The sequence below is a fragment of the Xenopus laevis genome, chromosome 2S (assembly GCF_017654675.1).
Source record: "Xenopus laevis strain J_2021 chromosome 2S, Xenopus_laevis_v10.1, whole genome shotgun sequence".
Classification (NCBI taxonomy): Eukaryota; Metazoa; Chordata; class Amphibia; order Anura; family Pipidae; genus Xenopus; species Xenopus laevis.
In genome coordinates, this window is record NC_054374.1 from 49659588 (window position 1) to 49676201 (window position 16614).

General features: G+C 40.2%; 1 long non-coding RNA gene across 1 annotated transcript; it reads left to right on the top strand.

Moving 5' to 3' along the window:
* Positions 1-538: 538 nt before the first annotated feature.
* Positions 539-13383, top strand: LOC108709422. The gene is made up of 3 exons (XR_005965789.1): positions 539-823; positions 9171-9446; positions 9910-13383. It is a non-coding gene; the product is annotated as an uncharacterized LOC108709422 (long non-coding RNA).
* Positions 13384-16614: the final 3231 nt, after the last annotated feature.

Genomic DNA, 16614 nt, shown 5'->3' on the forward strand with positions numbered 1-16614 from the left:
AAAAATACTGCTACAGAAAGAGGCAGTTTGGATTAAAAAACTCGACAGTTTGACTCCAAGAGGTATGAATGACCAGTGGAGTGTAGGATATTTTTTGTAGTTTTCGAATACTGCTGATTCAAATTTTATTATGATTCTGTTCTAATCGGTTGTTATATTCCTTTTCAGTGAGAAAAATGTGGCTGCCCTATAGTTTGATATAGAATAGAAACAAGATACCGTACAGTATCAGAACTTCTGATTGGTAAGATAAACTGGGCAATTTTAGCCACACTGTTACAGATTTGCAACAATGTTAATAATACAACACGGTAACAAGAAAGAGAAAAATAATTGTAACTCTTATGTAATACAACGCTGTTAAGATGTTCATGTAATTTGAAAATTGTAGATTTTGCAGCAAACTGGACTCTTTTTTGTAGGCTGAAAAGCAGTACAAGGGGTAAAGTGTAACCTACCATTTTTATGGCTTTATCGACTATTGGATGATTTGAACTTTTTCACCACACTGGACTTTAAGCACTAAAGTTACACTGATTATATTGTATGTTATGAGGCCAGGCTAACAAATCCCCAACTGCAGTGACCTCGAAGAGTTAATGTTTTTGGTAACCTATCACACCAAGGGGGTGGAGTGTGTGTGGATTTAAAAAACCTGTTTGAAATGTGCACTGATTAACACTTGAAAAAGAGCCACTAGCTCGAAACATGTTGTGAATAGAAAAACCTTGCAGCACAGTTTCTGCGGTTTTATGTTCCTGTTTGTTCACAACCTTAAAGATTTGGCATGTGCTGGTATTCTGCCTGTGCAAGCATAGAGGAGGTAATGATTTAAATATATCCATCTCTGCATTGATGTAACTGGCATGTCTAGAGTTAGTGGAGTGATCATTGGTCATTTCTACAGTGATTATACTGGATGGTCTGGAGATAATGAAATACGTATTGCCCATTTTTCAGTGATTTTACTGGCTTGTCTGGGGTGAATGGAATGCAGGTTTTTCATTTTCTGTAGTCATTATATTGGTACATTTGAGGTTAATATGCTGATTATTCATTTTCTATAGTAATTATGTTGGCACATCTGGAGTTAATTATCTGATAACCAATTTTTTTTGTAGTAAGTAAATGGACTGTCTGGGATTGTTATGCTGTTTATGCACTCAGGGTCGGACTGGGGGGCCCGGGGCCCACCGGGACTGCTGGTCCAGGGCCCCCCGCCCCCCTACTGCGACGCGCCAAACTGTGCGTATGCGCCGCTCGAATGCCGCCATGCGCATGCGCGAGCGGCGCTTCTCGGTGCGCATGCGCAAACGGCGATGCGATGCGCATCGCCGTAAACTTTTCTCAACATTTTTATACTGGTAGATAGGGTCTGGCCCGGCGGGGGCCCACGAGGGTCGGGGCCCACCGGGTTTTTTCCCGGTGTCCCGCCGGGCCAGTCCGACACTGTATGCACTTCTGTATCTTGAATAATAGGATATGAAGCATACCATCCTCAGGCTTTGCCTTTAAAACATTGTTTTAAAGGCAAAGCCTGGGATGGTGTGCTTCATATCCTATTATTCAAGATAAGGAATTTGGCTGACTTGGAGGCAGCTTGGGAGTGAATGCACCCTGAAACAGTAAGTGGTGTGCTGAAGAAAAAATTGTTTTTTGGACTGTATGCACTTCTGTAGTAATTATACTGGCACATCTGGGGTTAATATGCTGATTATGCACTTCCTGTAGTAATAATACTGGCATGTTTAAAGTTAATAGGCCCGTTATCTATTTTAAGTGATTATACTGTGGGCGGGGCATAGCTATTTGTGGTTCCTGCAACAAGGAAACCCACCAAATTCCAGTCTGAACCCCTATGTATTTTTTCTGCAGAGTTTTCAACTCTCCCAGATTGTTGGGTGTAACCTGATTTTCCCATCCACCCCCCGCCTGCTCTTATTTAAGTGGATTCCCCCAGTTCTGTTTGAATGCGTACCAGAACCACCATCAATAATCACGGGAGCCCCCGTGCAACAACTTTTTATGGGCCCCTTGGTTCTGCCCACCCCAGTCTGGCCCCAAGCTCTACCCTAGCCTGGCCTCAAACCCCACCCCAGATCCCTCCCACCGCACACAGTAAAAGGTCACACAAACATAAGCTTTGGTCAAAGGATTATTAAAAACCCAAAAATTGGTGATAAGGGGCCTTCCTACAAGATAAAAATAAAACATTGGTGGCCAGTCCCCCTCCCCACAAGTTAAAAAAAAACATTGATCGCCAGGGCCCCCCCCAACAGTTGAAAAAGAATTGCTTGCCAGACCCCCTCAATTTATAAAAAAACTTTGGTCTGGGCCCTCCCTACAAGTATAAAACAGACATTGGCCACCAGTCCCCCCCCCCACACCAGTTTTCCTGGCCCACAAATGACCCATATAGTGGCATTTTTTCATGGCAACTATGTTTGCATTAAATTTTATAAGCAAAAATTTTCACAATAAAATGTTTAGAGATTTCACTGCAAATCCATACCTGCAGAAAAAATTTGCTCATCACTACTAAAGAAGATTATATGATTTCTGAAATTACTTTTTTTTGGTTGCTACAATTTTATTAGAAACTATTCTTAATTTAACTTTCTGGAACTACGTAGATAAATGATGATGTTTTGGTACCATTCAGATACCATTTTGGCAATAGCAAATCTTTCCATTAAAATCATTAAAAAGTTAAACATGCTGTATGTTGACTTTCTGCAATCAATTTATATTGTATGTGTGTTATCTGGCTTGTATAAGCAAAGTCAGTGGTGCTAATCACAGGAGCTGGAAGCAGTTATAGTGAAAGGTGAATGAAGGTTGATTACTAGTATAAACTGTGTTATAGTTACATAGTTATTTAGTTACATAGTTAAATCAGGTTAAAAAAAGACAAAGTCCATCAAGTCCAACCCCTCCAAATGAAAACCCAGCATCCATACACAGATCCCTCCCTACCTTCACACAAATTATATATACCCATACCTATACTAACTATAGAGTTTAGTATCACAATAGCCTTTGATAATATGTCTGTCCAAAAAATCATCCAAGCCATTCTTAAAGGCATTAACTGAATCAGCCATTACAACATCACCTGGCAGTGCATTCCACAACCTCACTGTCCTGACCGTGAAGAACCCCCTACGTTGCTTCAAATGAAAGTTCTTTTCTTCTAGTCTGAAGGGGTGATCCTCTTTATGGGTAAAAAGGTCCCCTGCTATTTGTCTATAATATCCTCTAATGTACTTGTAAAGTGTAATCATGTCCCCTCGCAAGCGCTTTTTTTTCCAGAGAAAACAACCCCAACCATGACAGTCTACCCTCATAATTTAAGTCTTTCACACCTCTAACCAGTTTAGTTGCACATCTCTGCACTCTCTCCAGCTCATTTATATCCCTCTTAAGGACTGGAGTGCAAAACTGCACTGCATACTCCAGATGTGGCCTTACCAGGGACCTATAAAGAGGCATAATTATGTTTTCATCCCTTGAGTTAATGCCCTTTTTTATGCAAGACAGAACTTTATTTGCTTTAGTAGCCACAGAATAACACTGCCCAGAATTAGACAACTTGTTATCTACAAAAAACCCTAGATCCTTCTCATTTAAGGAAACTCCCAACACACTGCCATTTAGTGTATAACTTGCATTTATATTATTTTTGCCAAAGTGCATAACCTTGCATTTATCAACATTGAACCTCATTTTCCAGTTTGCTGCCCAGTTTTCCAACTTAGACAAATCACTCTGCAAAGTGGAACCTATAGCTCTGCACAATTTAGTATCATCTGCAGAAATAGAAACAGTACTTTCAATGCCCACCTCCAGGTCATTAATAAACAAGTTGAAAAGCAAGGGACACTAACAACACTGGTCCAATTAGAAAATGTTCCGTTTACCACCACTCTTTGTAGTCTATCTTTTAGCCAGTTCTCTATCCAGGTACAAATACTATGTTCCAGGCCAACATTCCTTAATTTAACCATTAACCTTTTGTGTGGCACTGTATCAAATGTTTTAGCAAAGTCTAAGTAAATCACATCCAGTGCCATCCCAGAATCGAGGTCCCTGCTTACCTTCTCATAAAAAGAAATTAAGTTAGTCTGGCAAGATCTATTACACATAAAACCGTGCTGGCATACACTCATAGTATTATGATTTGCTATAAAGTCCAGTATCTTATCCTTTAATAACCCTTCAAAAAGCTTTCCTACTACTGACGTCAGACTAACTGGCCTATAATTTTGAGGCTGAGAATGGGATCCTTTTTTAAAAAGAGGCACCACATTAGCAATTCGCCAGTCTCTCGGCACTATGCCAGACGACAATGAATCCTGAAAAATTAAATAAAGAGGTTTGGCAATCACAGAGCTAAGCTCGCTAAGTACCCTGGGATGAATACCATCTGGCCCAGGACCTTTGTTTATCTTAACATGTTCTAGTCTCTTTTGAATTTCCTCATGTGAAACCAAACCTTCAATAACTGGTTCCTCATTTGTATAGACAGACGAAAAATATGAATTCAGAATATGCGCTTTTCATTTGTTTTCATCAACCAGCTGACCCCCCTCTAAAACTAAAGGTCCCACTCCTTCCTGCTTAATTTTTTTTACTATTAATGATGCTATAAATAGACAAGCAAAACATCGGAGATAAATATAAAGACTATTACACAGTGCAGAAAATACTCTAAGGAATTTAGGGTTATATTAACCTAAATGGCCTAACTGGAAAGCAAAATTCACTTTGCATTGATAACATAGTAACATAGCAAGTTAGGTTGAAAAAATACACACATCCATCAAGTTCAACCTTTTTAGTCTATATATAACCTTTCAAACTGCTAGTTGATCCAGAGGAAGGCAAAAAAAACCATTTGAAGCCTCTCCAGAGGGGGAAAAAATCCTTCCTGACTCCAAGATGGAAATTTGACTAGTCCCTGGATCAACTTGTACTATGTTCTATCTTCCATAACCCTGTATTCCCTCACTTGCTAAAAAGCCATCCAACCCCTTCTTAAAGCTATCTAATGTATCAGCCAGTATGACGATAGAGGGAGAGAGTTCCACATCTTCACAGCTCTCACTGTAAAAAAAAGCCCTTCCAAATATTTAGCCAGAACCTCTTTTCTTCTAATCAGAATTGGTGACCTTGTGTTAGTGTCAGATAACAAATTATATTTGAATATACTGGAAAGTAGGAATGTCTTAATGTCAATACTGCAACATTCCTGGTTGCAAAAGTGAAAGAAGGTGATTTAGTTAGGTCTATTTATTTAGATATGTGTCCTAAATACAGTAACGTAGAAACAGAACACACCGGCACAACATGGGTACTGCTAGCAGGTATAACCTTGCTCGTTTATTGCGGATGCAACATTTTGGACGAGAACGGGGTCACACCCCGAAACGTTGCATACGCAATAAACGAGCAGTACCTATGTTGTGCCGGTGTGTTCTGTTTCTACCTTACATTTGAGGCTGCCAAGTTCCTCTATCGCCGAGCACCTGGGATTCACGTTTGTCTGGATGGCCAGGGTGTGCGAGAGTAGTTCTTTCTTTCCTAAATACAGTAAATCGCTTTTTCACCTATGCAACCAGGAGTGCTGCAGTATTGCTTTTTCTATAGTATATAGGTAACCTCTTGACTGCTCTGCACCCAAATCAAGATTTTTAGTAAGGTCAGTGTATACACACACAACATCAGGAGAATTAAATATAAAGGAAATGCAGAGAGTGCATTTTCCCTGGAGCCTTAGCATTAGATGGACCATTGGGTTAAAAATTGGAGGTCATACAGTATTTTCCTAACTGTTAGGCAAGATCTTGTAAGTTGCTGGCAGAGCCACCATCAAGGGGTAGACAAGTAAGTGACACCCATTGCAGGGGGCACCAAAACATACAGAGTGTGATTCGTGGGTAGCAACGTGGTGGGGCTTGTAAGTGGTTGGTTTAACTGGGGTGGATTATGGGTGGTGTTTTGTCATAATGGGGTGTAGCTGAGGCAGAATCCGAGGTGTGTGCCTCATGGGAATTCAAATCTCTTCACTTCCTCATCTACTGATGCACAATGCAGATGCAATTTTCAAACCTGCCTCTTCCCAAACTGACCGATACCCATAGTACATTGTACATGGATACCAGTTGGAAACAGGAAGCTACCATAAATATGGAAATGATATCGACTTTCATATGATATTGGTATGTACATGGTCATCTGTAAAGAGGAATTTGTGGTAATTTCTTATTGAGGAATTTGTTTATAAACAACATCAGACTCTATCAGTAGCCCCCTAATGTACCTGTTATTTATAGACAGTTTTTATAGATAGATTTACATATATTATGCATCAGTTCGTGTCCCAGTGACACCTAAAATCTATTGTCCATGTCACATATACTATATACTAGGACCAATTTTATTAGACGTCAGTTTACATGCTTGTATGATTTTCAAGTGTGGGAGGAAACACACACACACAGATAAATTAGAAATGCCTCATAGAAATCAATCCAGAATCATCAACCGAGCACCACAAGGCAGAAGTTCTAACCACTTATCTCTGTGACATATGTGAAGGTTGTATGGTTTACAGGCTAATGCCACACAGGGCTGATTCTCGACCTGCAGAAAACATAAGATGGCCTCAGCCTTCTTCTGTGCCTGTACTTGGAACCACTGTGTCGACCCTGGTGCTGGCACACATGGTGGATTTTGGCACTAATATGCAAACTTTTTGGTGGTGAAATCCTGCACCTCGGTCAACACAGAGGTTCTAAGTGCAGGCAAGGAAGAAGGCTAATGCCGTTGTAGGGGTTGATTCATGGCCTCGTTTTCCAATCAGCCTGTGGGCATTAGCCTTAATATGAAAATACTAACATCAAAACTGTTATTATAATGTTGATCCAGGCACTGGTTCTACTGTGTTGCTGTTTTGGGTTATAAAGAAATTCCGCCTGCGTTTTGGTGCAGCGTGTCGGATCTGGAGCAATCGCAGTGAAATCATCCATTTAGTTGTACCCTATGTCATTTCTACATCCTGTTATCTACCTGGTGATTTATCTTCAGATTACACAAGGAACACAGTAGGCTATTTATCAAAATCCAAAAAAGTTCTTACTATTTTCTGAAAACTACTCTGACCAAATCCGCACTGACTTTCCCCCCTATTTCTCAAATCTTCTTTCAAGAAAAAGTCACAATAACACTGTGACAAAAATCTTAATCCTATGATTTTTTTTTGATTTTGTAAAATCGTCCGACAGCTAAAAATTTTTTAGGAAACCCAGCACAACTGAGAAAATCTTCCAATTGTTAACTGGACATCTGCCATTGACTTTTACATGTTTGCTGCAGGTCTAAATACTTTTTTTTTAACACCATCGGACTTTAATAAATCCTGTTTTTTTTCCTTAACAAAAATTTTTATTTTCCCCTTTAGAGAAATTCAGAGCTTAATAAATACCCCCCACAATCTTATGCAAACTTGCAGGATATTGGAGCTAATTTCAGACATTTATGTAATATTTATCTAAATACTGTCATTCAAATTTGGTGATAAGTAAATGTTACCCTAATAAATTCTTCCCTTCAGATTTCCATATTTTTTTTAGTGTGGTCATCTCTTAAGCACTATTACTTGCGTTCAGTTTAAATGCGTTCAGCAGCAGGGAAGCGAAGAAAGGAATGCAGACAACCCTTTTTAATTGCCCCGTACTGACAAAGGTGCATGTAAGCACTGAACGCAGGTAGAAAGCAGCATGTTGTGTTCCACCTTTGTGTCAGTACAGGCCCCTTTAAATTAATAGTGTGTGTTCCTTCCTGTGTTCCCCTGCTGCTGAACACATTTAAACTGAATGCATCGGAACACAGGCAAAAGCACTTGTGAGGAAGGAGCCCTAAATCACCAGTGGATTGAGGGCAAATTTACAGACGCAATTTAAGCCTGATAATATGCTTAGTACCATAGTCCTGCCAAACAAAAACCAGGGCCAAATAAAAGACTTCACATCCCATTCACTTTAACCCAGCGTATTTCAGTCTTAAATTTTTAATTGTTCCAGTCTAATCCAATCCAAAGTGGAATGTCTGGTGAACACAGTAAGGGAGAATTAGCGATCCTTTAAAAGTCACAATTGACCAAACACCAGTGTGTAATCACAATATCTACTTTTCCATTAGCCAGGCTTTTATTGGAGAAAAACAATGCAATCATCATACTGTGACCCCATTAAAGGCCTCTCTCACACCCAAAGGGTTAAGTAGCATCCTGGGGTAGGCATAATGAATACTGTGGTCTGGGATCTGAACAAAAAGCAGCTGTATGGCTGTGCTGAGCATCTAATCAACACACATCAAATTACAAGATTCTTACTTGGAATCAATGTATTAAAGAAGAAACAAATAGCAAGCTCTTGGTAGAACCACACATTCATTCTTTAATTCTATATTTGTACTGGTGAAACCTGTCCACAAAGGTACATTTACATTCTTTCATCATTATTAAAATTATTATTTTTTCTGTATAAACGTTGAACTCATGTTAAACAGAAATGTATATTTATATAAGAGCACCTTGGTTTGTATTTGTGTTTATTTTCCCCCACACCTACTTTTTGTATTCCCCTACTATATTTTTGCTTTGTTTTTTTTTGTTCAAGTGGCCCTTTATTATGCTTTATTTGATCACCCCCTTAAATAAGGTCAGATAGATTTTAAAAAAGTTGCATGAGATATCTTGCTGCAGCAGTTAGCATGGCTTGGGAAAACATTCTTTGTTCTCTGGGATCTAGTCTTTCGCTGCTCAATGGATTTTCTATTCATTTTGTTTATGTGCTTTATTACTAAACATTTGTTTTTCAACAATGAGTTTTCTAATAATTTTCATTAGAAGGATAAAACAGGAAAATCAATTACCTCTGACATTATCTAATTAAGTTACATCAAATCCTTTTTCCTGGCCATACTCCCATCAACATGAAAATTTACTAATGGGTTAATCTCCTGCTACTCTCAGCCTGGATAGTTCATTTTAAGAACCCATAAAGCCCAGCCCCTCCTGGCTCACATGAGTCTTTTCTTCTGTCCCAGCCTTGGCATAGCGGAGAGGTTTAACAGCTTAAACTAACTGTCTTTTCTTTATTTTACAGGTAAGAAAGTACTCATTCGCTAAGTTGTAGATTACTGGGTGCAGTTTTGTTTCTGGAGGTTCTTTCTCCACTTGTAGCCCCTGTTCCGTTTTGACAACAGCGTTGTCAGGAAGGGGACCCTGTGCGGCTGGGTATTGCTGCTGCTTTGCCTGTTGGTGTTCTTCGCCCCTGTATGGAAAGCTGTTTGGCGCCAATTTGGATTTTCCTTGCTGCTGCCTACAGGTGCACTATGAGGGATCTGGCTGCATCGAAAAGAGCCAATCCAAACGCTGCCAAGTGAGTACCATGCTTTGCACTTTGAAAAAATAAGAACATCCAGAGTGTTATGCTTATTATGCATTCCCTTACTGTTTTAAGTGCCTCTGCTCCTTCTGAAGGGCCCAGTAAAAAGGGATAAGTGAGATTCAGAAGCATGTAACAAGTCTGCAATGAAGGGCAAAAGATTTTGTGAGACCTATTTCAGAGGAATATCTTTTTAAGAAGGTGAATTTTTGACATGATGCAAATATTCCTTCCACCTCCTTGCCAGATCAGGAGTCTTTAATGTTGTTACTTAAGAGAGCAGTATCCCTGCTAAAGATCTCTCTGTGCCTATCAAAGATTCCTCTATCCAGGAAATTTCCTTTAATGAAGGGCCATCGGTTAAAGCTCATTTGCCAAAGTCAGCTATCAAAGAAGGCCAACAGCTAAAACTCATTAGCCTTGTAGAAAACCCAACCACTTCTCTTCTTTTTCCTAGGGCTCAGGTCCTGTGGCGCAGTGCCTAAGGAGCCTGGTTTACGGCTGTAAAGCTTTGAGTTCAAATTCTGGCTGTGATCCTTGGATGACTGCTTAAAATGCAAGATTCAATTCAGGCAGAGTAGTCTAAAATATCCAAAAGAATTCTGGATGAGAGAAAAGTGGAAGAGCTGTATCGTTTTTCAGGTGAGACGAAGAGGACCTGATGGGATTCTCCAGTGGCTAGGTTAGCTAAAAAGGTGGCTATACCATAGATGACATTTCAGCACTGAAATATCCAAGGAATTAAAGAAAAGTTATATGTCTTCCGGGCGGCCTATAAGCATGCTGTAGCTCTGGTGGCAGCTACAAAGGCCCTTTCTATATGGCCAAAGAATCTGGAACAGGCCATTAAGGATAAAGTTCCAGAAGGGGGAAAAATTTAATAAATTAAAAATTTTCGAAGGTCTGGATGACTTCAGAATACGCCTCTCTAGATCTTGTCCAGCTGTCAGCTTGCTCTTTGATATTGAAGTCACAGCTCAGAGCCCTTTTGGTTAGATCATGGTTTGCAGATACTGATTCCAGGAATTTCTTTGCAAGATGGCTTTCTAAGGAAAGAGATTATTTGGGAAAGTCTTAGATAACATTGTCTTCAGGGGGAAGAGTACTTTTCTTTCCCAAGCAAGGCAATTCCATGACAGTTCCAGGAATGTTTGTATGCCTTCTCAAGAAGAAGGCAGGACTCCAGAAATTTCCGATCAGGAGAATAATTTAGATCTTCATCTTAACGCTCATGACAAAGTTCTTTCAAGTCCAGATTTAAAGTCCCAAGATCTCCCAAACTTTCCCCAAAAGCTCTGTAGGGGTTGGTTGCTCACCTTTCAGGAGGTCTCAGTCAAAAATATTTAAGATTCATGGGTGGAAACTACTGTATCTTTCAATTATTTGTTCATACTACAATTCCTCAAGACATAGGGAAAAGGACATTTCTTTTCCAGTGTTTCCAAAGTTGTTGATAAGAAAGCAATTCAGTGGTATCATCTCCTATTAGCTACTGGAGACTTACGTCCATATAAGACCTTGAAGAATAAAGAGATTCCCGAAGAGCCAAACTTTTAATGCAGACCCTTGCTACTATGAAGGTCATAGTTTGTCCAAGAGATTGGATAGCCTCTTAAATTTTAAAAGACATTTATTTGCACATGCCCATCGTTTAGAACATCACAGATTTCTACAATTTTGTCTCCAAGACCAACATTAGCAATTTTGCTGTCTTCCCTTTGACCTTTCTATTTCTCCCAGGACTTTTACCTAAGTTCTTGTTGTGATAATAGCCAAGCTAAAATGCAGGAGAACATAGAAATCTACCATTACCTGGATGATTTACGTAGGGGTGAGAGATCCAGCCACATTATCATCCAATTTTATAAAAACCCAGGAGGTTTTAGAGAAGTTTAGCTGGATCTTAAAGGTAGCCAAAAGTCAGATGATACCATCCCAGAAAATGGCATACCTTGGAGCTCAAATTGACACCATTTTGGTGAAAAATAAATTCTTATTGTCCTTCAGGTGACGCAATTTTGGGAGAGATCATTCACATCTGCAAAGAAATTTGTGAGCCTTCTGATTTCAACTTTAAACATGGTGAAATGGACCAAATGGAGGAAAAGGCCTATTCAGTTATTTTTTTCAGGCAGTAGGATCCTAATGCTTGAAATTGGTCACATGCAATTCAAATCAACACAGAGTGCAAGAGACATTTAGCCTGGTGGAAAATACCCAGCAATCTCTGCAAGGGGTTTCCCCTCGGGAAACCAGCTTGGATAGAAGTGGTACAGGTAGAAAACCTTTCCGAGATACTGACCAATATCCTGGAGCTCAGGGTGGTTCTCCTAGGGTCTGCAGTGAAGATCAGAAAATGCAGCAGCTGCAGCTTATTTTAGAAATCAAGGGGGACAAAGAGCATGACATTGCTCAGAGAGACTGTCCCAATCATGGAATGACCTTAGATACACCTTCAAGATTTAACTGCTCTGTACATTGCAGGAGCCCAATATCTTAAAGATTATCTCAGACATCATCACCTACACAATGGGGAATGGGAGTTAAATCAGAAGATCTTTCACTAGATAACATTTATTTGGGGCTGTCCGGAGGTGGATATGATGGCGACAAATCTGAAATCCAAGATTCTGATCTTCCTCTTCAGAGTCCCTTGTGTGGAACTGTGGCAGTGGATGCTCTCTGCCAGAGTTGGGAGGGTCTGTTTGCTTACATCTTTCCTCCAGTACAGATAACACTGCGATTCCTGCAAAGCATCTTATTGTCGAGGATGGAGGTTATTGCCATTCTTCCCGATTGGCCCAGGAGACCATAGTATGTACTCCTGAGAAGCCTGTCAATTGTGTCCGTTACCACTTTCACAAACCAGAGGTCTCTTTCTCTGGGCAGTTTGAAGCATCCAAACCAAATCAACCTCAAACTGATGGTGTGGAGGTTGAGAGGAGGATCAAACCCTTTTCAACGCCAGGAAATGCAACACAAACTTTAAATATTATAAAGCATGGCAGATATTATCTTCCTGGGCTGTCGAGATACATCTTAATCCTTAACACCATTCATGGTTGAAATCCTGAAGTTTCTTAAGGAGGGCTACAAAAAGGTCTGAGTCTCAGCACTCTAAAGGACCAGGTCTTTGCATTGTCGGTGATTTTGGAGAAGAGGTGATCGAGAGATTCATTAATAGATAAATTCTTCCAATCAATACTTAAAAATAGACCTAAACTCGATTAGGTCTATTTGTCCAACCTGGGGTCTTCCTCTTGATCTGAGATCCCTCTCTACTGCACCACTAAATGTTTAGATCAAGTTCTTTGTGGTTGAAAACTTTTTTTGGGTGGCCTTACATCAACCATATAAAGGGCTTATAAATAGCAGGGCAACTATTTGCCATAGGGAGTAAGATGCATTTGACACTGGTTGTGGCAGCCTCCTGGGCATCAGAGGCAGAAGTGTCTTCAAAATTTTATAAATATTAACTTAATCTGCCATTAACTTCTGTCCCTCATGGTCTCAAACCTGAGAAATGTTTAGTCTAGTTCAGGGCGGAAATAGGGGTAGACACATGAGGTGTCTTGGTTTCATTACTACAGGTGCTATAGTTCTGTGGATCTGACATGCACCTTCATGTTCACATCTACAGGTTGTACCTCATGTTTTACTTTGAACAGCCTCACCTTTCTGTAGCAGCATGCTGATTTATATAGTTCCACCACAATATTTACTTTGAACACATACAGTTACACTGTTCACTTAGCTGGAGTGAATATGCAGTTATGCATATGAACAGCATAGTTCTGCAGTATATGGAACTCTCTGCTCTAATTCTTTTAAGAGTAAGAGGAATTGATATAGCTCATCAGAGTACTGGAGTGTTTTCTGATCATAGATTTTTAGTGAAGCAGTATTCAGTTGTATGAAATTAAATCAAATGTGAATAACTGGCTGTGCAAAAAACTGGAACCCTTGTAATTTTGCTAATTTGAATGCATGTAACTGCTCAATACTGATTACTGGCAACACCAAATTGGTTGGATTAGCTCGTAAGTCCTGAAATTCATAGGCAGTTGTGTCCAAACATGAGAAAATATATTTAAGGTGGCCAATTGCAAGTTGTGCTTCTGTTTGATTCTCCTCTGAAGAGTGACAGTATGGGATCCTCAAAACAACTCTCAAAAGATCTGAAAACAGTATCAGTATCATGGTTTAGGGGAAGGCTACAAAAAGCTATCTCAGAGGTTTAAACTGTAAGGAATGTAATCAGGAAATGGAAGGGCACAGGCACAGTTGCTGTAAAACCCAGGTCTGGCAGGCCAAGAAAAATACAGGAGCGGATTGTGAGAATGGCTATAGACAGGGCCGCCAGCGGAGGGGACAAGTGTCCCGGGCCCGGGCATGAAGGGAGGCCCGGCAGTGCTGCAGTTTAGAAAGAGCCGGCCCCCCTTGCCAGAGCCGAAGATTTGCGGCCATCCCAAACAGCCGAACAGCCTAAAATGTGGAAGTGCCGAAAAGCCGAACAGACAAACTGGCGAAAATAGCCAAAGCCACGAAAATAGCCAAAGCCGAAGCCCCGATGAGCCAAAAAGACCTGAAGTCCCGAAAATAGCCAAAGCCGAAGTCCCGATGAGCCAAAAAGACACAAAGTCACGAAAATAGCCGAAGTCCCAAAGCGGCAAAAAGACCCGAAGTCACGAAAACAGCCGGAATTGAAGTCCTGAAGCACCGAAAAGACCCAAAGTCACGAAAGGAGGCGAAGTTGAAGTCCTGAAGCCATGAGTTCAATTCCAATGAACACCAATTTGTGTGTTTTTTTTTTTTTTGTTTTTTTTTTTAAATCCCCTGGCCACCAATGTATTATTTTAATATTCTATAGGCCCCTGCCACCAATGGTTTTTTTTTTTTTTTTTTTTAATTTTGGGGTCCCAATTTTTTTAACTTGTAAGGGGGGCCCTGGCGCCAATGTTTTTTTAAAAAGAAATTTATGAGAATTTGGTCATAACAAAAAGTGATTTGCATGGCGGAAGAAAAACACCTGCTACCTACTGTTAAATTTGGTGGAGGTTCCATCATGCTGTGGGGCTGTGTGGCTAGTTCAGGGACTGGGGCCCTTGTTAAAGTCGAGGGTCGGATGAATTGACCCCAATATCAACAAATTCTTCAGGATAATGTTCAAGCATCAGTCACAAAGTTGAAGTTATGCAGGGGTTGGATATTCCGACAAGACAATGACCCTAAACACACTTCGAAATCTAAAAAGAAGTACAATATTTTGGAATGGCCATCACAGTTGACTTGAATATCATCGAAAATCTATGGGATGATTTGAAGCAGGCTGTCCATGCTTGGCAGCCTTCAAATTTAACTGAACTGTAGAGATTTTGTAAAGAGAATGGTCAAAAATACCAGAATCCAGACACTCATCAAAGGCTATATAAGGCGTCTAGAGGCTGTTAAATTTGCAAAAGGAGGCTCAACTAAGTATTGATGTAATATCTCTGTTGGTGTGCCCAAATTTATGCACCTGTCTAATTTTGTTATGATGCTTATTGCATATTTTCTGTTAATCCATAAACTTTGTCACTGCTGATATTCTACTGTTTCCATAAGGCATGTAATATATCAAAAGGAAGTTGCTACTTTGAAAGCTCAGGCAATAATAAACAACTCCAAAGAATTAAGAGGGGTTTCCCAAAATTTTTCATATGACTGTAAATATCTTAAGTGAAAAGATTGAAACAGGAGGGTAAATTAGTCAAGCTGTTTGTTGACACTGTCTTGAGATCTACTGATCGCCAGCTAAAGGTCTACTGGTAGATCCCGATATACCTTTTGGACACCCCTGTACTACGAGCTATCTTTCATAACCCTGTATTCCCTTACTTGCTTAAAAAGCCATTCAACTCTGTCTTAAAGCTATGTAATGTATCAGCCAGTACGACTGATTCAGGGAGGAAATTCTACAACTCCACAGTTCTCACTATAAAAAAACTCTTTCAGAATACTTCATCTGAAACTCTGAACATTCAACTGAATGGGCGACCATATGTCAGCTGGAAATTGTTATTGTACCTGCAAAAACTAGTACAAAAAAATGTGTTCAAATAAGAATAACACGGTTTTTAAACAATAAACATGCCATTAATGTAAAGAAATGTGGTTTCTCCTGTATGAAAATGCTGGGTGAACCTTTATAAAAGCATTCATCTAGAGAAGAGTTTTTTTTAAAACCTATTTCTACATGTAAAAATACTACCACAAAACATGTGAATGGTCTTAACCCTTTAAGTGCCACAGAACGTAGAATCTACGTTCTGTGGAAAAGTAACTTGAAATGCCACAGAACGTAGATTCTACGTTCTGCAGCACTTCCGGGTTCTGGAGCGGAGGAGCGGCTGTTAGAGCCGCTCGCTCCGTTCCGCTTCGATCCCCTGCCCCTAGGCAACGAGCAGAGCAGGGGATCGAGTGGCCCCTGGGGCGCGATCACCCAGGGGCCCAAAAACAGCAGCAGGCACGTGTTCCTTACGTGTCCTGCTGCTGCAGCCTGCACTGCGCCATCCAGCTCCGCCCCCACAGCACAGAGACACGCAGATCGCCGCAGATGTCTTCCTGGGACCCCTCCACATCGTGTGCAACAGTCTTCAGCGACTTTTTCAGGTTAGTGCAACAATTACACACACAAACACACCAACACACACTTATTACAGTAATACACACTTAGATTCACACTTACACACACTTACACATACATTTTTGGGGATTGGGGGGTCACTTACACTCACTGCACTTACACACACGCGCACATAACATGTAATTTACCATTTGTGCACACGCACACGCACATACATGGCATTGTGGCTTTTTTTTTTTTTTCCTTATCGCATCGTCTCTTTTTTTTTGCTGAAAAAAATGTTTTATTGCCATTACGAATAGCGTATTCGCTAACCGTACTGTGCAATATCTTTTGTATGTTATTTCGGTGATTATATTGCAATTTTGGGTATTTTGGTGCATTTTTAGCCATTTTATTGAATTTTTAGCCATTTTATTGCATTTTCAGCTCTGCATATGTTGTGTTCACTTGTTTCTAGCCGTATAACCTGTTTGGCCCAGCTAAAATATTCAAACTGTGATTCTGATGGCCGATAACACTATTCTGGAAAAAAAA